At 40.4% G+C, this 25,488-nt stretch overlaps 1 protein-coding gene and 1 pseudogene across 1 annotated transcript in view; both read right to left on the bottom strand.

Moving 5' to 3' along the window:
• LOC102260652 (leukocyte surface antigen CD47-like) overlaps nt 1–25,488 on the bottom strand; it is a 115,555-nt gene that overhangs the window by 48,897 nt on the left and 41,170 nt on the right. The window lies entirely within an intron of this gene.
• On the bottom strand, nt 11,096–11,547 carry LOC106726323 (annotated as a pseudogene).

Genomic DNA, 25,488 nt, shown 5'->3' on the forward strand with positions numbered 1-25,488 from the left:
TTTATTTACCTTTTATAATTGAAACTTCGTTGCTGTCACTGGAGCTAAGAGCCGGCCCCTCTCACTCCAGCTCTGAGGCCACAGCCTACTGAAAGCAGGTATCTGGGGTTTGTTTAGCTTCTATAATTGAAACTTTGTTGCCGTCACTGGAGCTAAGAGTTGGCTCCTCTCACTCCTGCTCTGTGGCCACGGCCTGCTGAAAGTAGGTATTGGGGGTTTGTTTAGCTTCTATAATTGAAACTTTGTTGCTTTCAGAGCTCAGAGCCGGGCCACGGCAGGCGGGGAACCTTGGCTTCCTCCATCACTGGAGCATGCAAGCCTCCTGCTCACTTCAGCTGCATGCCTGCCGGCCGCCATATTAGTTGATTAGTTGGCAGTTAATTTGCATATCTCCCTGATTAGCCAATGGGAAATGTAGCGAAGGTATGGTCAATTACCCTTTTTGTCTTTTATTAGATAAGATTGTTTTTAATTTGGCTTAAAACTTAAGCATGTCTGCAAGCTATGGTGAAAGAACCAACGGAGAAGGAAAGATCTAAGATACAAGACTGAAAATTAAATTGATTAGGTAGGTCTCCAAGGTGATCAAAATGAAAGAGGTGTAGACAGGTGATCTTTTCCTTAAAAAGGTGAATAGGTAAACTTCTGAAACTGGGAGAGAAGGGAGAAAGTGATGAAGGTGACCTAAGCTATTATAGGTAAGTTTAGAAATGGTAGGAGGGTAGTTGGAAGAGTCTACACCAGTGGTTGGCAAACTGCGGCTCTCGAGCCACATGCGGCTCTTTGGCCCCTTGAGTGTGGCTCTTCCACAAAATACCACATGCAGGCATGCACTTACAGTGTGAACACTATACATCAATACTCTTTTTTTGTAGCAGAGTAGGATGTTAATTACCTGCTTGGAATGGCTGTGTAGGAATGGGGTAAGAAGCCCCAGCAGTTACTAAGGTAAATGAAACAAAGCTCATGAGTAAAGATAACTGGTAGAAATGAATCCTTTTTGCCAGAGACCTTGACCCTGGAATGAAAAACTGGAGCTTCAAAGAGAATGGGGTTAGAATTAGGGTCAAAAAAGAGGATTTAGTCAGATCCCTCCTCAATAGAGTTCAAACAAGGACTGGGGTAAAGTGGGGGTGTCCACAATGCATTTAGTTCTGACTCAAAGTAATTGCCTCTTGTAAAGTGGCCTTACAAGAACTGAAGTGGTTGAGCTAGAATTACAGGGGGAAGGGCAGCAAGATGCAGAATCAAGATTATCAAGCATCTAAAACATTTTCAGTACCAATTAAGGATAAAAACAACAAAATCCCTGCTACCAGGTAACCACGCTTTATGTTATTAAGAGGCCTAGAGTCTGAAATTTGTCTCTATGTCCAGGAAGGCCTGGCTAAGTGCTTGGAGCATAGCGAGGGGGCTCATATGTGGCTTGAAACAGAAAAACACAATTTGACAGATCATGTACTTGCCCAATTCCCTGCCTTGTCTTTTAGCCCATCAGTGTGACACGTATTGAAACATGCATAAATATTCTCAGTCCCTGGGTTGACCAGATATGGAGTCATATACAACTGCTCCAAGGGTATGGATAGTAGAGGAGGGTGTAGCTTCTAATTCCTGTTTCACCTCCACATAACCACACAGAGGGGAAATCCAGGTTCTATTGATTCAGTCTAGGTCTGTCAGAATCAAAATTCCTGGGTGCTCTGTATATTTCAGTTTAGTATTACAATGAGTTCAGCAAAATTGACTCTACACTATTATTCTTTTTCTTTTATCATAGAACAAATACCAGCACTAGTACAAGTGAAAGTAGCTTCATGACCACCTGAGTGCATTGTATTAGGCACAAGATATAAAAATATGGAATTTTTAAATCTTGAATAAAAAGTTATGAATGCAAACCTAAAAGTTATGTAAATGGCTTTATAAAAATTGTGTCACAAAAATAACATTAATATATGAAAAGCAATGCCTATACTAGCCATAGTTGAATCGACATTAAGGAATACCAACAGTTTTAATAATATAAGTGATAATTTTGGATTCAGAATATTTATCAATTAAAAAACACATATTTTTCATCTTTAGAAAGTAGCCTTTCAAATCTCCATTAACATCTAAGTGGCAAAGATAAAACATCTGCCAAAGTACAGATGACAGCATGAGCAAATGTCCTAATAGTAGGCATCCCAAGGATAATATACAAATTGTCCCCTCCACCAGGAGTTCCACCCTAGTTTGACCAGGGGGCATGGGGCCTGCTAACAGCCCATGGCTCCTCCCTCTGGCCAGTTCCAGTCCTGATTGGGCTCCCACACCCAGATCACGGGCAAGGGCGCCGGACCCCACCCATGCACAAATTATTGCACTGACCCTCTAGTTTATTATAATGCTTTAACACACTGCCTCTAACACACTGCTGGGGCAGCTCCATAAATAAGGTCTTTTAAATAGGCAATTACTTCCTTAAATAGAATCATGTGTTTAAAAGTAATATATTTTTAGGAGAAAAGAAAACATCTTATTTAAAGCAAGCCAAATTAGTACTATAATTTGACAATAAACTTGTTTTTTAATCATGTGTACTCTTGATTTTAAAAACTCACTTTGAACAATCATTCAACTACTGACAGTTCATATACTTACTCATTATTTGAGTAAGGTTTTATTTACCAGTTTTTGAATTCCACTGAAAATGTTGATGTGCTTTTAATCAAAGTATAAGTTGACATATGGGGCATGGGGGAGGGAAGGAGCATAATAATTCATCCTGCATCTTGTAAACCAATACAGGGGGTTAGAGTTTGCCTGTAATTAGATGGAATGGGCATTGTAGATAACTTATTTTACTACAAAGGTCAACTGAAACTGTAGTGGCTACCAGTAAATGGCATTTGATTACCAGTCATTTGTAAATGAATCTGAAAGTGCTGTATAGGAAATTAAATGAGTGGCTGGGGCAGGGCCTGCCTTGGGGTCCTGAACAAGGGTTTCACCAATTTTGCCTTTAGACCTCCTCTCTATGGGCGGCCCAGCAGGCTGGCAGTTGGCAGGTTTGGACCTGCCTGTATTGGGCCCAAGCTCAGAGGAAAAGGACATGACCTCAATGCCAATGTGACCTTCCTGGAACTCTGGACGAATTATAATAATATTTGCATTTTAGTTTTGACCCCACCCCCTGAGGGGTTTTCTGTATATGTTATGGTTAAGGGCATGCCCAGAAGAAAGATAGTTTAGTCAATCATCCCTGAATGCAAATGAAAGGCTCCACACATACAATCCCTCTTTAGAACCCAGGAGCTGTGGGCCATGCTCTCTCTAGCATGCACTCCACCTCCAGGGAGCAATCCCATGCCATTCCCTTCCCTTGCTTTCCCCACAGGCACATAGCCCCTAACCCAGCGGTTCTCAACCTGTGGGTCGTGACCCCTTTGGGGGTCGAACAACACTTTCACAGGGGGCGCCTAAGACCATCGGAAAACACATATATAATTACATATTGTTTTTGTGATTAATCACTATGCTTTAATTATGTTCAATTTGTAACAATGAATTTGGGGGTCACCACAACATGAGGAACTGTATTAAAGGGTCGCGGCATTAGGAAGGTTGAGAACCACTGCCCTAACCTCTAAAGGACCCGATGACACTTGCATCCAGGGGAGAAATGGGCAGCTGCAGCTCAACCTGGGCTCACCCTCAGAACCTGTCTCCAAGTCCCCCTTTCCTCTGACTTCCCATGAGCTACAGCAGTCCTGCCATTGGCTGCTCTCACCATTTTGTCTCCCACATTCTGTTGACTGACTGGCGCCTCATGTGGAATGTATTTTCAATAAACCCCATTTTGCTTTACTTTTATTTTCTGTTGACCTTAAACTCTTTTCTGCATCAACGAAAATAACCAAGGTCCCAGGCAGTAACCCCAACTGGTAACAAAAGCAAAATCAAAGTCTGTGTACAAATGAACATAAAAGACCATGGACTGTTTTCCTCCTTCTATAGTCTAAACTCAGTCTCTCAAAATACCTTGCTTTATAACCTCTTGTGTTCTAAAGCTGTTAGCATCTCTTCACAGGTGCCCTTTTATAACTAAATATTAAACACACACAGAAGTCCATTGGTTTTTATACAACAATTAACACAGCTCTAGTGCATAAGGCCTGTATTCTGTTTTTCTTTTTTAGGTTATTAGCTAAGTACACTAAAACACCATAAATTCTGAATTCTATGACTCTATTGGGACTTGATCACATTAATATTATATGTAAATGCGTGCTAATTATATATTATCTTAACTATTACTAACAGAATTCCTATCCCAAAAGTACCATTCTAGCAGTTCTTTCTAATCTACTTGAAAACAGTACATGATTTATCATTTTTTTCTTCAGAATAGCTTTTGATGCCTACAGTCTGATTTAGTGATATTACATCATAATTTATAATCTGATTCAATATGATTTCTGATCCGAAAACGGGTTTCTGAAAGCAGTATTATTTTAGTTATTTTGATAGTAACAGCAATGAGCCATTAATGATAATGACAGGAAACACTACTTTATCTAACATCAACCCTTCAGATAACAGACATAGTGATTATAAACAGCTCCAAGGTGCCAGGATTTTCGGAGAATGGGGACAGTGGTAACAGGGTCTGAAGTGCATCTTGAAAATAGCCGACGTCACAGGCTTTATGAACAGCACAGAGAGGCTAATAATCAGTTTAAGTCTAATTAAGTCTAAATTCTAAAATTAAATATAACAATTGCTTGTTACTATTACTCAAACTCAATTTGAATCTTAGAAAAAGTTAACAAAGTGGTCTTTGCATGTGAAATGTGACAGGCATAGTGTATAGAGACACACATACACAAAAATCACATGCTTTCCTCAGTTTTTATGGAGCACACGTTTCTAAAAATTAATAGTTTCTAAAAGCTTGGGACCTAAATGCCTTTGGTGTAGAAAAACACCAAATTCCACATGACTGCAAATTGTCTTCCTATTTCAAGCAAAATCCATTGCAGCTAAACTGGTCCCCAAATCCAGGGGGAAACTTGAATGTGCTCTTTGGACTGTTTTAAAGTGGTTGGTGGGGCAGGAGGTTGAGAGAGTTTCCAGGAAGTCTATTTCTAGGGTTTCATTAATTAAAAATAGGGGTGGGGGGGGAATTCTTCTGATTAAATGGTGTGTTGGAAATAAAACTTAATTGTATCAGGTATGTCTCCCTTACCTCCTATGTTCATGTGCGAGGGCAAACAACAGGAAAAAACAAACAAACAAAACACAAAAACAAAACATCTTGCAGACTTGCCAAAATGCGCACTTCCATCACAAGAAGCCAGGCTCTCCCACTGTCCCCCCTTCATCTCCAGTGCATTTAAGCGCCTAGGAGGTAAGAGGGGTGCGAAAGAGGGGGACCCTAACAGCTGCCACCCACTGGCCTTTGATCGCGCCCTTCCTCTCAAGTTAATTACCACGCGTGCGCAGTGTGGAGTCTTCCTGGTGTAACTGAAGGGGGAGAGTGCAGGACAGAGATGAGCCCTCTGTCACCCTGGGAAGATGAAGAGGAGGGAGAGGGGGAAGGGAAGGGAGAAGGGAAGGGAAACAAGCCCCTGAGTACCAGGGGGCCTCCAACTTTCGCCCCCAGGCGTGCAGGGCCCATGCTTCCTGCACCAGCCACCCTCTCCAGGGAGCTGCGGGGCCAGCATGGCACCAGGCAAACCCCCTGGTGGCAGGGAGGAGGCGGAGACTCCATCCACAGAGCCACTCACCTAGGCTCGCCCAGTCCAGCAGCAGCAGCACCAACAGGGACCACATTGCGCTCCCTAAAGGGCAGCCACTGATGCGCCCTCACCACCAGGGCAGCATCTGGAACAGCCACCAGCCTCACAGTCAGAACCCTGCATTGCTGCCTGTCACAAGCAGGACCCATGGCCCAGGCTGCTGGCCGAGTTCTGGAGCTCTGGACACTGATACCTGCTCCCAGTCCCCCCAATGTTGCTGCCAGATTCAGGGACTCCTCCTCATTCCCCGAGGCTCCTGGGAGACCCACCACCACCATCCTCACACTAGGGTTGGCCCCCCTCTCCATGAGAGGCTTGGAGTGTGTTCCTTCCCTCACTGAGCCTTCACTGTCCCCGCCCCTCTCCAAGGTTCCTGTCCTCCTTCTTGCTCCATCCTGGGCCCCAGGATTCTCCCGCCACTGTCCTCTCCTGTTTGAAAAAAAAAAAAATGGATTCAAAATGTGGCTACAAGCCACAGTATAAACAAGGCCGTATTTAAATAAAAAGAAAGAAATGGAATTTATTGGAGTAAAATTGGTTCCCAAAACTATACAGATTTCAAGTGTACAACTCAATGAAATATCATCTACACTCTGCATCCTTCTGTCCCCATTCCCTCGTCCCTCCGACAACCTCCACCTACATTCCACTCCCCGCTACCTCCTGCGGCCCCCTTTACCTCTGGCTATCACCACACAGTGGTCTCTGTTATGCTTATAGAGCTTTTGATTAATCCCTCACTTCCTTTCAATATCTCAATGAATGACACAGGCCACATCATTCAAATGGAAGAAAAAGACCTTTTAAAACTGCCAGTAACATTTATCCTAGATGATGAACTCTCTTGTCACAAAGTCAGTCTCTGGTGGCTACTCTAATGGGCTGCATAGCCTGTCTGCTCCTTTGGTTGTTTTTCTCTTACCTGCTGGAGAAGAAAGCAATTTCCCACCACAATACCCCACTTCTCCAAATCCTCTACCCATGCCATCTCCTCCATTGACTCCATCCTCATAGTAATAAATCCCAGGAAATAACATTTCCACTCTCAGTGCATTATATACTATGTAACTTTTCATGGTTCCCTTGTGTAAACCTCTTTCCCTCAACATTATCATTTCTTTAAAATCAGAGTATTTTAAGTATTCCCTCCTCTAAGATTTCTCATTCAACAAGATAAAAAACAGAAGTTTAATAAATGTGTTGATGTGACTGGAGGCAAGCATTGCTCCAGTGAAATTTGAATTTTATTTTTTAATGATTAAAAAAAGAAAGGAAAAGAGACATCTCACTAACACAATGGTTCATAATTATGGGGTCATGATGTGAATGGCCACTTAAGACACCCTGAGGCTACCAAAGGGACTGTTGGATTCTCCTCCAACTGCTGCTTATATGGATACTAGTAGCCCGGTGCATGAAATTCGTGCACATTAAAAGGGAATTAATTGCCCTAACCAGTTTGGCTCAGTGGATAGAGCATCGGCCTGCAGACTCAAGGGTCATGGGTTTGATTCCAGTCAAGGGCATGTACCTTGGTTGCGGGCACATCCCCAGTGGGGAGTGTGCAGGAGGCAGCTGATCGATGTTTCTTTCTCATCGATGTTTCTAACTCTCTATTCTGTCACCAACAATGGCTTCTTTTGGCTTCAGAGGTACTTTGTTCCAATAGTTGGTCTTTAAACATATTCTCTCCTCCCTGCTGTCAGGGGCAAGCGTGCAGGTGAATAGGATTGCTAGCTGTCAGGCCCCGGACAGCAAACTGGTCACCTGTCGATTCCGTGAGGAAAGGGGCTCCCTCCTCCCTCCTGTCAGGGTGCGGGGTGCAGGAGAATGGGGTTCCTGGCTGGCAGGCCACAGACAGCAAGCTATCCAACAGCCCCCCTGTTGGGCCAGACCCAGAGTTCTACCATGCTGTGGCCTCCACCTCAGCAACCCAGGACTGACTGCTGCTGGGCACTCCTGGTGCTCTGAGGGTGGGTTCTTCCCTCAGGCCACACGGGCAACAGCTGGGGAGGGTGCAGCTCTTGGCAAAGAGACCCAGGATTCAGTGGGTCCACTCTCCAAGGGCGGGTTCTTGCCTCAAACCCCGCCCTCACCAGAAAAAGCTCCAGGAAACAGCTCGGGGGAGGGCGAAGCCATTGCCAAGACAACCCCTGCAGGACTGACTTCCTTCCGCTTGGTCGTGGAGGTTCAGGTCGTGGAGGTTCAGGTCCTGATGAACACCACCCATGGTTTTTATATAAGTAGATGAAAGAATCACCCACCAGACTTACATCACTGGGGACACTGTGTACCACAGGGCAGCTGGTTGGCTCAATAAGGCTGTCAGCTGTCCCTGAGACCAAAGGACCCCTTAACGCTGAAGAGTGACCAGGAAGGACTGTCCACAACCTTCACACTTAGAGTTGGAATGATGCTCTGTTTTATACTGGGAGCTGCTGAGGCTAAGTACCTAATGTAGTTTTGTGCAGAAAATGGAGTAATCTTGCTTTGACAGGAGTCTCTAAATGGTTAGAGCATCTTTTTGAGCAGGGAAGGGTCCTTGGTTTGATTCCCAAAGACATGTACCTCGATTGCAGGTTTGATCCCTGCCCCTTCAGGGCAAGTGCTAGATGTGTCTCTGTCACATGCCAGCACATTCTCTCTCTTTCTCTCTCCCTCCTCTCTCTCTCCCTCCCTTTATCCCTCTCTCCCTCCCACCTTTACACCTTCCATTCTCTTAAAAAAAAAAAAGCAATGAACTGGAGTGGCCTGGTAGACTTTTAGGAAGTAACAGTCTCATCATGCCAAGCATGTAGGTAAAAAGTTTGAATAACCAATAACCTGGAGTGTGATAAAAGCAATTCCTGAATTAGATGGGAAAATAGCCTAGATGACTCTAAGCCTCTATGCAGAAATAAGTGTAAGAGATATTTCAATGACAGAAAAAGCTGGGATTACAGAACACAAAATATGGTCTAAGTCAGCGGTTCTCAACCCTTTGGGGGTCGAACGACCCTTTCACAGGGGTCGCCTAAGACCATCGGAAAAACACATATATAATTACATATTGTTTTTGTGATTAATCACTATGCTTTAATTAAGTTCAATTTGTAACAATGAAAATACATCCTGCATATCAGATATTTACATTACGATTCATAACAGCAGCAAAATTACAGTTATGAAGTAACAACAAAAATAATTTTATGGTTGGGGGTCAGCACAACATGAGGAACTGTATTAAAGGGTCGCAGCATTAGGAAAATTGAGAACCACGGGTCTAAGTGATTCTTAAATGAAGCCTATCTGAACCACCAGGGGTTTATTCAAACTTCACACACTCCTCAGTCTCAGATTCTACCCCAAGATTTTAATACAGTGGGGCCTTGACTTACGAGTATCCCGACTAACGAGTTTTTTGAGATACCAGCTGTCTCTCGGCCGATTTTTTGCTTTGAGTTGACAGAGTAATTTGAGTTAATGAGCTCCTTAATGAGCTCGGTCTCAGAAAGAATTAAACTCATAAGTCAAGGCCCCACTGTATATTCCCCATGGTAAGTGTATGTGTGTGTTTGTGTGTTTGGGGGAGGGGGGAGCAGGTGGGCGGTGTTGCCCATGATACTCTCAGTTTAAAATCACTGCTACAAATCTCTGCTGTAATTTACATGAATGTGTTAGTGTCTCTAATTTGTTAAGGTGAGAAGAGTTGGAGGATTACTGACTCTGAGGTTCAAAAAACTAATGAGATTACACAAGAAACACAAGATTTGTCTATGGGGGAAGAAACACAAGATTTATTTTTGAAACCACTTATATTCACATTAAACTATTGAGTTGGTGTGGTAGTACTATCAGATGACTTTTACTCTTGTTCCCCAATGGGAGAAGACTGCAAGATAGTTCTCTAAGGTCTCCTTGAGCTCTAAATTTAAATGCCACTAAAGAAAGAAAGAAAGAAAGAAAGAAAGAAAGAAAGAAAGAAAGAAAGAAAGAAAGAAAGAAAGAAAGAAAGAAAGAAAGAAAGAAAGCCTAAAAAGGACTAAGAACAATATGAGATAGTATTCCACCTCAGGATTAAGAAAAATAAACCAAGGGCATCTATGCTGTCATCCACTCACTCTATCACTGACTCTATAACTGTGCCCATTACTCTCTCCCAATTCGTGGTCAGGTAGAGTGGCTCCCAGGAAGATAAACTTCGTTATTTTTTATTATATTTTATTTTCAAAAAGGCATCATTTATTCCACTTTATCAAACAGATTACATAATCATGGCATTTTTAAAAAAAATGTTAATGAAGAAATCTCACTTTAATCAGCAAGTCAGACCATGCAGACAAGGTTACAGGAATATAAATGTTATTAAGTCTACCAGATCTTGAAAATTATTCACCAGCACACACACACACACACACACACACACACACAAAGGCAAAACTTTGCCCTCCTGAAAAGGGGTCTCTCTCTTTAGGAAACCGATAGAGCTTCTCAAAGTCTTGACATTTGTGAGGATGCGAACAGCCTTTACAAATGAACATTACATGATCTGTGCCAGGTCAGCTAGGATTCAACAGGCTTGATGTCAGCAGATAGAACATCCCCGTGGACCTGTTGCTGTTCATGACGACATCTTCCCACTGCATTCTTACAATACACATACACTTAAAGTAAAGGTATTTGATAATACTCAAAATAAGCACACGATACTGTAAATCACTTGAAGCAAAGAATGTTCAAATATTTAGTCTTGAACTGAGTGACAAAGTGAAAATATGTCATCATTCCAAAGAAAAGGGGAGGGGAATCGTTTTAACACACCATTAATTGAAGTATTTAAGTTGTTTTTAGGGAAAGACAGCAAAGCCCATACAAAACTTAGAAAAAGAAGAAAATTCAGATTCAGCCACTGGTACCTCTCTAAAGGCAGACCTGGTGCCGCTATGCCCTGCCACCTGGAAAGCTTACCTCCTACTCTGCCAGACACCTTCGAGTTGAGAATATAACACTCATTCCAATCACTCTGCATTTAGAATCTCGTTGCCCCTGACAGCCCACATCTGGAACATTCATCATGCCTACATGGCAACACAGGGACCATAAAAGGAGGGGATGAAAGCATTGCCTGTGAGAGAGATTGGAGAAAACAACTAACCTAGCTAACATGGCACGTGCTTCACTCCTAAACTTCTTCCCTCAGAGGGGCCTTCTCTGCAAGTAGGACTGGTTTTCCGGTTCTCTCTCTCTCATCCAAGCTAGTTTTGTTCTTTCCCAACGGGATTCAGTAGAAAATAGAAAGCTTTTGTGGCAAAGCAAATAAGGACTACACAGGAGCAGGGAGTTCGGAGAATCTCTCCTGGTATTGATTTAGATAAGAAGTCTCCAGAATGCTGTGAGCAGTGGAGTCACCAGCAGAGCGATGGTCCCTGTTATGCTCATCCCACTGTTTCTGTTACACAGGTCCTTCTGGCAGCATTCGTACTCTATAGTCTTCTCTCCTATGTTATTTGAGAGGTAGTTGTAGTTGCAGTTTTCAAACATCCAACACTGGTAATGTGTTCGTTTTTCGGCTTTGATGTAGAGACATGCATCAAAATCAACTGTGCAGTTGTTGATGACAGTGCACGAACCAACTGGGTCGACACAGGTGTAGCACTGCAGGCTATGACCTGAATCATAGAGGACAGAAAGGATGATCAAGACCCCGAGCAGGGTGAACGCTCCTTTGCTTCCCATTGTCTACAGAATCTTATCGCGCACCCAGGGTCCTGCTTCCAGCACCACCAAGATAAAATGCTTCAGTGAAAAGGCAAGGAAATGTTATTAAGAGATTGTTTAAATTTTGTTGCCAAGCTGAAGTATTATAAGAAACCCACCACTTCATTTCTCTTAACACTGTGTACAAAATGGGATAACCAAAAAAAATGAATAAATCACTCCAATCAACTTAGTGGGCTTCTTCAAATATATACAGGCATACCTCATTTTATTGTGCTTTGCTTATTGTGCTTCATTGATGTTGCCTTTTTACTAATTGAAGGACAAACCCTCCACCAGCAAAAAGACGAGAGAACTGGGGTCCTCCCGACCCCGCTTTCCTGTCTTTCTTTCTTTTCTCAATTCCCACCTCCCTGCCTCAGCCCGGCTCAACCCTATCAGGCTGGCCCTGACACCCATGGTCCCGCTTCCAGCGCCACCAAGATAAAATTCTTCAGTGAAAAGGCAAGGAAACGTTATTAAGAGATTGTTTAAATTTTGTTGCCAAGCTGAAGTATTATAAGAAACCCACCACTTCATTTCTCTTATCACTGTGTACAAAATGGGATAACCAAAAAAAAATGAATAAATCACTCCAATCAACTTAGTGGGCTTCTTCAAATATATACAGGCATACCTCATTTTATTGTGCTTTGCTTATTGTGCTTCATTGATGTTGCCTTTTTACTAATTGAAGGACAAACCCTCCACCAGCAAAAAGATTGCAGCTTGCTTTATTGCATTACTCATTTTATTGTGGTCTAGAACCAAACCTGCAGCATATCTGAGGTACGCCTGTGCATGGTAAACCTTCACAAACACAGAGAACATCAGTTTCCACAAAAGAAGGTCACATTAAAAGTTACACTAAAATTCAAGCCAAATTATAACTTGACGTTTTAGGATTGTGATGGCTTTTCTGAGGCACTGAATTGGCTATAGCCTCAGTTATTTCATCAAACCCAGAATCCCTGCAATCAGCCTTTTATAATTTCTTTCCCTTGCAGTACAGGTGGGACTGTGAATAGGATGGATTTCATCCCCAGGATTGTTGTGTCACATGACCAAAGGGATTTTGCTTGGTGTGATTAAGGTCCTCCATCAGTTGACTTAAAAAAAAGAGATTGTCCTTGGAGAGGGCTGACCTAGTCAAGTGAGCCCTAAAGAGGATCTGTGCTCGTCCTGGCATAAGAAATCCAACAGGTCACAGGGCTCCAATGAGAGGATGGTGTTCCTTTGCTGGCTTGAAGTGTGGAAGAGGCTGTATGACAAGGAATGAGAAACCTCTAGGATCTGAGAAAAGCCCACAGCAGACATCCAGCATAGAAACAGGGACCTCAGTCCTGCAATCACCAGGAACTAAATTCTGCCACAATCATGTGAGCTTGGAACAGGACCCATTTGAGAATACAGCCTGGACAACGCCTTTCTTTTAGACCCCAGCCACACCCTGACCAGAACTGTGACCTACAAATCTGTGAGTTAATAAATGGGAGCAGTTTTAAGCTGGTGTATTTGTGGTTATTTGTTATACAGCACTAGAAAACTAATATAAGGATCTTGCAGTGCCTTCATGTCTATATTATGAACATTATGTATATCATGTTGACAATGAAGGAAGCAGAAACCCTGCTGAACTTGAACTGGCCTTAAACATAAACACTAGTAGCTTACTTGGAAAAATGCAAACTCTTAAGCTTCCAAGTTATTATACTGATAATATAAGTATAGATATTAATGACAGATTTTTATAGTATTATGATAATATAAATATAGACATTAATGACAGATTTTATAACTATTATTTACATTTAGTATTTGATTGTGTACAAGGTGTTTTAACAGGAACTATGCATCACAATACTGGGTTTTGAAGACTAATCTAGGTTAATATTCTAGCTATGACTCTGATTTTGAACAAGTACCAGAAATCTCTCTGCTGTTAAATGGTAAGACCTATATCAATCTTCCAGAGTTCCTGGGGTCATGGAACCTAATATAAAATATCTGGCATGTGCTCAAATAAATGTTCTGTCATTTTAATCTTTTTATTTATACTGTTATCACTTCACTGAAATCATGGATCCTGTCCTAATCATCATTAAATCCAAAGGGCCTAGTACGGTGTCTGCACATAGTAAGCACTCAATAATCTTTTAAAGTAAGAGAGAGATAAACATATTTACATCTCAAACAATCTTGTGATGAAGATACGATCCCCATTTTACACATAAATACTAATGACCAGAAAGGTTGAATTACTTACCTAAGTTTTCTTACAGTAAAAAATGGTGAAGTATAGAAAAAAAGCTTACTAAATTTAAGTTCTGTGCCGCTTCCATCGTACTATATTCTACACAGTTACCAGAGATATGAAACTTTATCTCAATGAGAATATTTTCACATATTTAGTCCTTGAACTCCCTGACAGGGAACAAAGATTGGCCACCATTAATCCACATTCCACTAGGTAGAATTCTCTATTAAGCATTTTCTAGTTCTTATTTATATCTATATTTGCAAAAAAAAAAAAAAAAAAAAAAAAAAAAAAAAAAAAATGGATTCCACTGTCTAAATCCCCAGGATTCACGTGATAAGTAAATTCATCAGAATAACTTTGCAGGAACCTGCTTCAATTAACCGTTTTGGGCAGAGGTTTTTTTTTTTTTTCTTTTCCCTTAAAAAATGGTGCAAAACTATAACAACACCAGATGCTGACAAGGATGTGGGAGAACTACATCACTCATATGTTGCTGATGGGAATGTACAATGGAACAACCACTTTGGAATACAGTTTGGCAGTTTCTTCACGAACTAAGCCTATACTTACATATGACCAGTAGTTGTATTTCTATGCATTTATCCAGATAAATAAAGACTATGTCCACATAAAAAAACTGTACATGATTGTTTATAGAAATGTCATGAGCAATAGCACAAAACAACTGAAAACAACCAAGACCTGCTATAGTAGGTGGATGGTTCAACAAGGTGTGATATACCCATAGTGTGGAATGAGCGAGAGAGAGAGAGAGAGAGAGAAATTGCTACATGAAGCTGTTGCATGAATAGGTCTCAAGGGCATTGTGCTGCCTAAAAAAAAAGCCAGTCTCAAAAGATTACATACTTTTATATAACATTTTTGAAATGACCAAAGTATTGATATGGAGAACAAATTATGCTTAACAGGTTAGGGATAGTAAGGGAACAGGTGACTATAAAGGGCTTGCATGAGGCAGATATTTGTATTAATGGGATTCTTCTATATTCTGATTGCGGTGTCATTACAGAAATGTACACATGTGATAAAAAGAAATATATACACATTGTACCATTGTGAACTGGGTGGTTTTGACATTTAACTACTGTTACATAAAATGTAACCACTGGGGGAAGCTGGGTAAGAGTACACAGCACTTTTCTGTTCAATCTTTGAAATTTCATGTGATTCTATAATGATTTCAAAAAATAAAAATGGGTGCACAGCCAAATGTCTGAGACCTCTGGTAGAGTCGTCTACATTCTCTAGAACAAAACACCACTTTTGCATTGTAATGGCCCCAACAGTTAGCATAGTTCTTATTTTATCAGGGGACTTTGTAAACAAAGATGAAACAATCACACAGAAAATTACATGTAATACCTTAATCAATAAACTAAAAATAAATAAATAAATAAAACAAATATGAAAATGAGACTAAGCTGGGTTTAGGCACAATGAGTACATATAACAGGGGAACAGCTCAGGGCAATATGATCTGAAGAGCAAAAGACAACAAAGAGATTGGAACAGAGATGCCCATGCCAAAGTGCATGCAAAAAAGAGAAGAAACAAAAGACCTGATGTTTTCAGATGGTGATCTGATGGAAAGACTAACAAATAATTTGGGTAAATTCTCCAAATGTGCCATGATAAAGTATGAACTAAGGAGTTTGTTGGGAGTTTAGGATGCGTGCCCAGATCTCCCTCTGGGATGCTCTGCTAGGAGGACTGTCTACATAGGAGAAAACTCTAAGTGTGAAATAAAAAGCTTTCTACTCTTCCCTCCACACCATTCCTCCAAACCTAAAAGGCAAGGCCTGCAGCATAGACCCACCAGCTTACTTGCTCCAGGAGCCAAAGGGAGCTCTTGGCCTCTGCCTCTTAAAGGAAGCCTTGCCTGCTTGCACTTTCCACACAGAAGTGAGAGATGCTGATGGGAGCTGAACTGAACTGGCTTAAATGATTTCCTCACAGTTCTGGAGGTTGGGAGTCCCAGATCAAGGTGCCAGGAGATTCGATTCTTGGTGAAGGCCCTTTTCCTGGCTGGCAGGTGGCAGACTTCTCATTGTGTCCTCACATGGTGCAGAGAGGAAGCTGGAATGTCTCTTCCTCTTCTTCGAAGGGCATTAATCCCATCAGGGTGACCCCACCCTCCCGACTTCATAGAAACCTATCACCTCCCAAAGCCTCAGCTCCACATGGGCTTCAATGAATGAGTCTTAAAGGACACAAACATTCAGTACATAACAGCATCAGACCCAAAGTTTTTTAATTAGGTCCTGTACTATACGCAGAGATTCCCATTTGTATCTAATCTAATTTTTAATATTTTACAGTTGTTTGATATTTAAGAAGATGCTTTCAATTTTCCTTATTAAAAAAAAATTACAAATGTTTTCTTTATCCCAAACATTGTTATTCCTTTCCCATCCATCTTCATCCTATCTTCTGGCCTTTAAATCTTGAGTTTCCAATTCTTTTCTAAGTGACCTACACTCTAATCCAAAATCACTTTCCCCCATTGTGAGTTAATGACATTTCCAATGGAGGAGAGATTTTTGAGCAGAAAAGCCTTCCAAATTCTGCTCTTAGCCATCTCCTGCCCATGCTGCACCACACAGACACCCCTCTCTTGACACCCCAGGTTCTACACCTCAGAACCTCACTTCATAAAATAAATGTCCCAGGAAGACAACTAACATTTGAAAAGTACTTTGGTTTACAAAGGACTGGTACATAGGGACCTCATGATGCTTGTTAGACTGGAGAATACATGAAAGCAGGAATCTCTTTTCATCCCCATTGTAGAGATGAGGTAACTTGGATCCAGTGAAGTAACTCCTCAAGTTCAATAGAGGCAAACATTTAAGTTGCAGAATCAGATGTCCTGATTCCTAATCCTTAGCAATGTCAAAATATTCCATTGGAATAAACACCCTATTCCCAACCTGGTAATAGAAATTTCATAACAGGAAACACTAGAAGAATAGAAGGTAAATAGTTGATTCAACAGAATGGTCTGATCCTATCTAAAGCAGAGGTTCTCAAAGCCTTGTCTAATCTGAGAGCTATCAAAATAGAAAGTCAGTATGCACCTGTATGTGGTTAAAGTAATCAGTTGGCATGGCAAGGACTAGAAAAGAAAGCACAGTGTTTACTTCAGCTAGCTTTACTGCTTTATGCAACTCACCAGCCCAAGTCTGTGAAGAAAGGCACAATCATGGTGCTATAACCAAGGCTGAATTCAAATTAATTCTATTATCCCTAGCTCTTCCACATCTTTACCAAGGAAAAAAATGAAACACCATAGCATGAAACCTCAAGGAAACATCATTATGACCTGATTTTTGATTTCGAGATTCTCCTTCTAATCTATTCTTTCCAGCTGGAGCATGGCTGGGATTTGTCAGCCCTTGACCAACGTGCGGGTAATAAAAAAGGTCCATAATTGGAAATATCATGGAAAGTTAATCACATGAAAGATAGCACTTTTGAGAGCAGCAAACAGAAATGCAGATTAAATGACACCAGGACTCCTACACCAGCAGAATAGTTGTCAGAACAAAAGGTTGAGAACCTGACAATACACAAATAACAAACAGCAAAGGAGTTTTATTATGAAAAGTAGAAGAGCAAGTAAAATTCATGATCTTAAAGCTACTAAACATAATCATTTGTTAGTCATAAAGTACTTTTTGATTAAAAAGAGGTCCTAGCCCTATTGTGCTCCATTTCTATTAGGATTAGGCTACTGCAGGACAAACAAAAGGGAAGGTTATAAAATTCTTCCCTAACTATATTTTAGTTCTATGGTAGTTTTGCCTTCTCTACTTAATTCTTTTACTTCACAAGTATACTAGTATTTTTCTGGGACGGCATGGCTTTTGTCCATCAAAGATTCATTGCCTGTTAGTAGTGTGTCTGGTACAATGTATGCACTCGAAAATTCACTGTTGGGATGGGAGTCATTTTTCTCTCCATCATAGAAGAAAATGTATTTATCTCTGAATTTCCACTTTACAAACATTTCTCTAAGGCTCTTTGCCCCCCCCGCCCCCCATTGGTGACTAAGCATGGGATGAGAAAAGTCTTATTGTCATTGGTGTAGTCTACCGATTCAATTGTATTAAATAATAGCTGAGTTTTAACTGAAAAAGAAAAAGGAAATAGTTTTGTTTCACTGTAGAATTCAATAGGGTAAGGTCTAAGGGATGTTACAAATCTTTAAGATAATGGAGCAATGCTTCCATTGTTCCCTTAAGTAAGCAGTGCAGCTACAGAGAGAAGGTAGACCAGGTGAAGAAGAGAAACCAGTCATTTTAATATTAACATGCACAGATGGTAGACATCATTGTAACTTTTCCTTATTCATTCTCAGAAATACCCAGTATTCATCACCAAGAGTATTGGGAATAAATTCAACAGCCTGTATTGGAACACGCAGGTGTGGTATTTGGCGTCAGAAGCTTTGATGTAATCATTGTTGCTCTGATGTATGTAGAAAATATTGTTCTTACTATGGAAAATTTTTGAACAGAAAATCAAACCAAATATTATATTCAGTCTCAACTTCTATGTACTGCCTCCAAACAGAACTTGCTAAACCAATATGAAGTTTATCGATATCTTTAGGTGGCATTTCTAAGCAAGCTATACTGTACATTAATATAAAAAGTAAATCTGATGAATCACATCACATCTTCCCTCTAAGATGGAAAATCTTAGAATGCTAAGGAGAAAAAATATTCTCTGGCTATTTCCCATTGCAAAATACAGACAGCAATGGACATTTAGTATGCAAATACTATAAAGAACTATAGACAATTGCAAGGCATTTTCTCACTCCCATATTTCATTGAAAGTATAGAACAACAATTTTTAAATATATATTATAGGCATTCCTTCCTCCTAAAAACCATAAACCACTCAAATTAAAGCTAGGAAACAGTTGAAATTAAGAAATGATATTGCTACTAAGTAGGTATATTCTATTAAACATTTCTAATAGGATAAACTACCAGTTATCTTACAAAAAAGGGACTGAGAATGTAATTTCAATCACTCATGTTTCACCTAAAATGTGCCAGATTGTGGAGAAATTGTAGTTCTCTTCATATTTTTCAGCATGTATTAACTCTTCTAAGTTGTAAGTTGGATTTTCCCTGAAAAAAATAAAGCACTAACTAACATATATAGTTCATCCTTAATAGTTCATCCTTACAATTTCTTCCTTCTATTCAAATTGGGAATAAAACTTACGGCCATAGCACATTATTACTCTAGGAACATATCCTATATAATAAAAGGCTAATATGCAAATAGTTCCCTCAGGAGTTTGACCAACTGGGAGTTCAACTGCTTGCTATGACTTGTGCCGGCAACCAGGGGCGGAGTGGAATGAAGGAAGGCCCCAGCAAGCAGCCAGCAGTGGGAGGAAGAAAGGCCCCAGCTGGCAGCCAGGAGCCAAGGGAGGGAAGGCCCCGGATGGCAGCCAGAAGGCCCCAATTGGCCCAGACCAATGGCTAGGCCTGGGGACCCTACCTGTGCACAAATTTTGTGCACTGGGCCACGAGTTATTTGATAAATGCCCATTGAATTAAATTCTAGGATGCATAGTGAAATATGAACTGGACAATGTTCAGAAAGCCTGGGTATAGATTCTACCTGTCACTTGTCAGAATGTGACCTTAAGCAAATCACTTAACTTTTCTAGGCCTTGGTTTACTCTCTGCAAGTAAGAGGATCAGAAATGAACACCGGGAAGCTTCACAGAATTGTGGGAAGTATCAAAGGAGCAAATACACGGACAAGTGCCCTCTCAACAATGCTGTGCTGTACATATGAAGGTAATACTCTAAAAACTGAGCAAAACAGCATTTTTATTTCATATTTTATTTATTTATTTATTTTTAATTAATTAATTTATTTACTTTAAATATATTTTATTGATATTTTACAGAGAGGAAGGGAGAGGGATAGAGAGTTAGAAGCATCAATGAGAGAGAAACATCGATCAGCTGCCTCCTGCACACCTCCTACTGGGGATGTGCCCGCAACCAAGGTACATGCCCTTGGCCGGGACCTTCTCTGACTGGGAGGTGCAAATTGTTATGTTTCTGGGAATTTGCAGTCTGAACCAAGCTTGTGGTTCACCAGCTCACTTCTGCCCAGTTCTCTACACTTCTAGCCATCCCTGTATTAGGACCCCCAGGCAAAACCTGGACTTTTTAATGTGTTTTTCAAAATCATGGGGTTCTGAATTATTTCCCCTGAGATAGAAGCATTGAGGGGGAGGCTACAGTGCACAACAGGGAGAGAAGAAAGTGGCTGTGATGTTGGAATTAGAAAAGAAGGAAAGTGTCAGAAAATATGGTGCACAATTTTGAAATGGACAAAAAGATTAGATAGTGTTCTTTTAGTGGGGATCTGGGCATTGACTGACAGATCCCTTGGGAATACCTGATTTTGTAGGGGCCTGTCCCTTTCACTGTGTTTTTAACTTGTAGAACTCAGACAGTAATGCAAATTACTCCAGTTCATAAAGACATAAATAACATTTTTTTCTGCAATGGATTTCTGCCTGGTGGAAGAGAGGTTTGAAGAATTACATTTTATTTCCCTAAGGATGTTGACGGATTGCATATATTCAGTAATTCATTTCAGTATTTCTGATTGCCTATATGTTTGTCTTTTCTCCCAATGTTCTTTAAAAGCCAAGATGGCTTTACCATGTCGCTAGCTTCCTTATTCAACAATTTCATAACTTATGCTTAGAGAATGGATTTCCTACAAAATATAGGAAGTACTAATTGCACTACATTCTTTGTTGTAATATACACAAATTTAAAGCTGAAGCCATTTATATAGAATTAGTGCTGTTAGAAAAATTCACTTGGATAATCCATAACTTGAATAACCCTTGCACTATAACTAAGCAACTTAAAAAATAGGAAGATAAACAATCCAATCAAATAATGGGCAACAGACCTAAATAGATACTATTTGAAAGAGGACATAAGGAAGGCCAAGAGACATATGAAAACATGCTCAAAGTCCCTAATCCGAGAGATACAAAGCAAAACGACAATGAGGTACCATCTCACACCTGTCAGAATGGCTATCATCAACAAATCAACAAACGACAAGTGCTGGAGAGGATGCGGAGAAAAAGAAAACCTGGTGCACTGTTGGTGGGAATGCAGACTGGTGCAGCCACTGTGCAGAACAGTATGGAGTTTCCTCAAAAAATTAAAATGGAACCACCATTTGACCCAGTGATCCCACTTCTAGGAATATATCCCAAGAAACTAGAAACACCAATCAGAAAGGATATGTGCACCCATATGTTCATAGCAGCACAATTTACCATAGCTAAGATTTGGAAACAGCCTAAATGCCTTTTAGCAGATAGTGGACTAAAAAATTGTGGTATATCTACACTGTGGAATACTACACTGCTGTAAAAAATAAGAGATTCTTGCCATTTGCTACAGCATGGATAAAACTGGAGAGCATTTTGCTAAGCGAAATAAGCCAGTCAGAGAAAAATAAATACCACATGATCTCAATCATTTGTTGAATATAACAAACAACATAAAGTGATGAACAAAAAACAGATACAGAGGCAGAGAAGCATTGATCAGACTGTCAAACCTCAAAGGGAAGGCAGGGGAGGGTGGGGTTAAGGGGAAGAGATCAACCAAAGGAATTGTATGCATGCATATAAGACTAACAAATGGACACAGACACAAGGGGGGTGAGGGCATGAATGAGGGGATGGGAGGTAATGGGGGGATAAGGACACATGTGTAATACCTTAATCAATCAATCAATCAATCAATCAATCAATAAGGGTAGTCCAAAAGTGTCACTCTACCAACTGTTGATCACGACTTCATCTTCTATAAACACTTATTTAAACACTATAAGTAATGTCTTTACAGTTATTTAATTTGGGTTTTCTCTCTTTTGCCTACTACCATCTGATGGAACAGCAAAGTGAAGAAATGGTTTGAAACAGAAAAAATAAAGAAACAAAAATAACTAACATGAGTAAGAAAATTCTGAAAAATCAAGATATGCTTACAGCAGTCTAAATCAGATAGAACGGTATTAATACAACCATCAGTTGGTATTAATACAACCATCTCTGTGAATACCAATCACCAACCTAACCTTCTCCTTCTGCAGTCCTGAAGACGGCCAACATGTGGATGCAGAGAAGGCACAATATATAGCTCAGAATTTTTTAAAAAGCAGCAAACATTTACTGAGAATAACTTGATCTGAAACATTGGGATAGGATGTATGGATACAATGATGGGGGGCGGGGGTATTAATTATCTTTTCAAAGCCTCCAATTCTCACTTGGCAGAATGATATGCACTTTTTATAGCACAGGATTACTTAAGTGTGATCCTTCCTGTATGAGCAAAGTGCTCTGGAAGGGCAGGAGGGGACAGGAATCAGCCTTACAGGTTTCTAAGAAAATGTGTGTTGCTACCTGGGGAACAACAGAAAAGTCTTTCTTAATTCAGATTGAGTCCATCAGTGATGCCAGATGAGAAGCCAGAAGCTTCTAATAATCCTCACCTTAAAATTGACCTGCAACCCCAGCAATCCACACTTCCCTCTCCTCTCACCCCCATTTCTCCTCTTCAGAAATGAATCCCTTTACCTAAGAGGTAGTTTCTATTTTTGCCTCCCCACCCATCAATCTCCTCAAGGACTTTCCTAGTTAATTATCAGCCTCCCACATGCTCCTATTTAATTTATATAGGTTTTGCTTTTGTTTGTTCTTAAACATTTAAAAAAACACATAAAATATTCACCAACTTTAGGAAATCCCTCATCGTTGTCTCTCTTGTTCCTAGTAACATAAAAAAATAATGTAGAAGCATTTCTTCACTTTGTTTCATTTCCTAAATCTCTGCCACCTGGCTGCCATCTCTCCACCCCAGCTTCACTACAACAGCTCTTGCCAAAGTCACCAACAATCCCTTGTGAAAAATCACATCTGTATGGTTCACTTTCTATCTCAACTTCTCTAGAGTACTTGAGCCAGTGGGCAGCTCCTTCCTTGTGCCTGTCCCTTGGCCTCTAGATCTCTGGATTCTAAATTTCCTTCTACTGCTTTGTTCACCCATCCCAGCTTCCTTTCCTTATTGAAACCTATTCTGTGATTCACAATAAATATTAGTGTTCCTAAAGGCTTCATAGTCAGCACTGCCTCCCCCTCCCCAGTATTTACACATATTCATGGTTCTAACTACCTACACACTTTTATTTATCCAGGTCCCACCTTTCTCCTCAAGACCTGGGAAAGCCAACTGTGTGCTGAGCTTTCTACTTGGACCTACAGCATGGTTACAGCAAAGTTAACATGCCCATTTTCCCTCTTCCTACCCTTCCCACAAATCCTTACCTACCTAAAGTATTTTCTCTTATCTACTAGTCAACCAGATTAGGCCTAAGAATCATAGTGGATTCTTCCCTCTTTTTAGCCATAGAGAATTTTTGTAGACTCAGCCAATTTAATAGTTCCTAAATGCAATGTCTGTTGTATGAATGAATTAGACATTACTCATTTCTCCCTTGAACCACTGCTATTTAAGTAGTTCTCTGACTCCAGCCTAAACATTTCCCCATCCTAGCCCCAGTGTATTTTACACATTTCCAGAAATAATTGTTCTAAGTGCAAATGTGCACTTTTGCTCACTATAATTTAACAGCCCCCCTCCCTCTCTTCAGGCTAAATTGTAAGTGTATTAGCATGGAATGCAAACTAGGTCCTTCAAAGCCCTGTCCAGCTCCACCTCCTGTCCTTCCTCATTTCCAAACTAAGGTCCAATTATAATGACCTTCTTGAAATCCCATGAATATGCATATGTACTCTCATGTCCATGTCTTTGCATTTGTTCCCTCAGCCTAGAGGCCCTGACACTTCTCTGGGAGTATAGGTCAGAACACATATTTTGGAGTCAGACATTGGCTCAAGCCTTAGCACCTTCTAGAGATACAACCTTAGGCAAATTATTTAACCTCTGTACCTCAACTATATAAAGTGTAGTAATAGTTTATACCTCCTAGATATTTTGTTAAGATTTAATGAGATAAGGAACACAAAGTTCTTATCCCAACATCTTTTATATACTTAGCAAATGTTCAATAAATGGCAGCTAGAGGTGACTAACTTTGGCTCTTCCTACTAAAGCACAGTGCAGATGTTTAATCTTGTTCCCTTTCCCTACACTACTCAACTTTATTGATCCTCTCCATACTGCTCCCATTATTCCCTCTCAAGTGCTGTCACTACCCTCAATACTGAATCTTGTAATTAAAATACTTGATTTAACTGGTCTCCCCATTAGTCTCAAAAGGTAGAAAAGCAAGGACAATGTCTTCATTTGGTATCCTATGGGTTAAACCCAGGGTAAAGCAAGTATGCCTCATTACATTCCTTATGAATGTGAAAAATTTGAAGTATGAATTCCAAGAAAGGAATACCCAAAAATTTGTATCAAAGAGGATTCATGATTCTTCCATATTTCAAGAGATCCCTCCACTTCTTATTTCTATAGACCTGATTATGGAATCATGAAGCTACATATTTCAGTGCAAAATTTCAACTAAGACAGTTGCAGGTGAGTTGGAAGAGTTCCTTAATTTTGCAGGAAGAGCCAAAGTTAGTCAACTGTAGCTGCCATTTATTGAGCATTTGCTAAGTATGTGAAAACTACAAAGACCAAGAAAATAGCTGATAATTGAAATTGTGAGCATAAATATGATTGTCCAGAGAGTCCTTTCTAAGCAACAGAGCAGGTATCAGAGAATTAAATGTTGGAGAATACCAATGATTATGGAGCAAATAGTTAAAAGGGAACAAACTAAGAAAGTGAGAAGTAATGTGAGAAGTACTGTGGGGCCTTGACTTACAAGTTTAATTCGTTCCGTGACGGAGCTCATAACTCAGATTACTCGTATGTCAAATCACTGTGACGTTCGCTGCGCCAACTAGCGGTGGGGTATCTGAAGCTTGCTCATAACCTGAATTTTAGCTCACAACTCAACTCAAAGCAAAAAATCGGCCGAGAGATGGCTCGTATCTCGAAAAACTCATTAGTCGGGACACTCATAAGTCAAGATCCCACTGTAGGTGACTCAGGAAAACCTCCACTATAGAAAGTTTCTTGATATGAACAACATAGATGTCAAGTGCGATAAGTACAAAGAGCCCCTAAGTTAAAAACTACATCACTGGGTAGTTTATGTGGAAAATTGCAACAGACAAGTGGGAGTAGAAGTCATACTGCATTGGGAATAAATGGGAGGGGAGAAGGAGAGGCAATTATTGTTTCATTAAATTTGACAGTCAAAGAGAACAGAGAGAGAAGGGGATACTGGAAGGACTGTGGATACAGGAACAGGGCAAGATTATTTATTTATTTATTTAATTGCTTTTAATATAGGGTAAATGTTAAGCATGCCTGCAAGGTATGGTGGAAGAACCAAAAGAGGAGGAAAGATCTAAGATACAAGATCGAAAATTAAACTGATTAGGTAGGTCTCCAAGGTGGTAGAAGTGAAAGAGTTGTTGACAGGTGATCTTTTCCTTTAAAAGGTGAATAGGTAGTGTTCTCTCTCCCAAAGCACCCCCTTGCCTTTCCCTTGCCTTTTCCCCTCCCCGCCTCCCCCCCCCCCCCC

Source organism: Myotis brandtii, unplaced genomic scaffold, assembly GCF_000412655.1.
Source record: "Myotis brandtii unplaced genomic scaffold, ASM41265v1 scaffold106, whole genome shotgun sequence".
In the NCBI taxonomy this organism is placed as follows: Eukaryota; Metazoa; Chordata; class Mammalia; order Chiroptera; family Vespertilionidae; genus Myotis; species Myotis brandtii.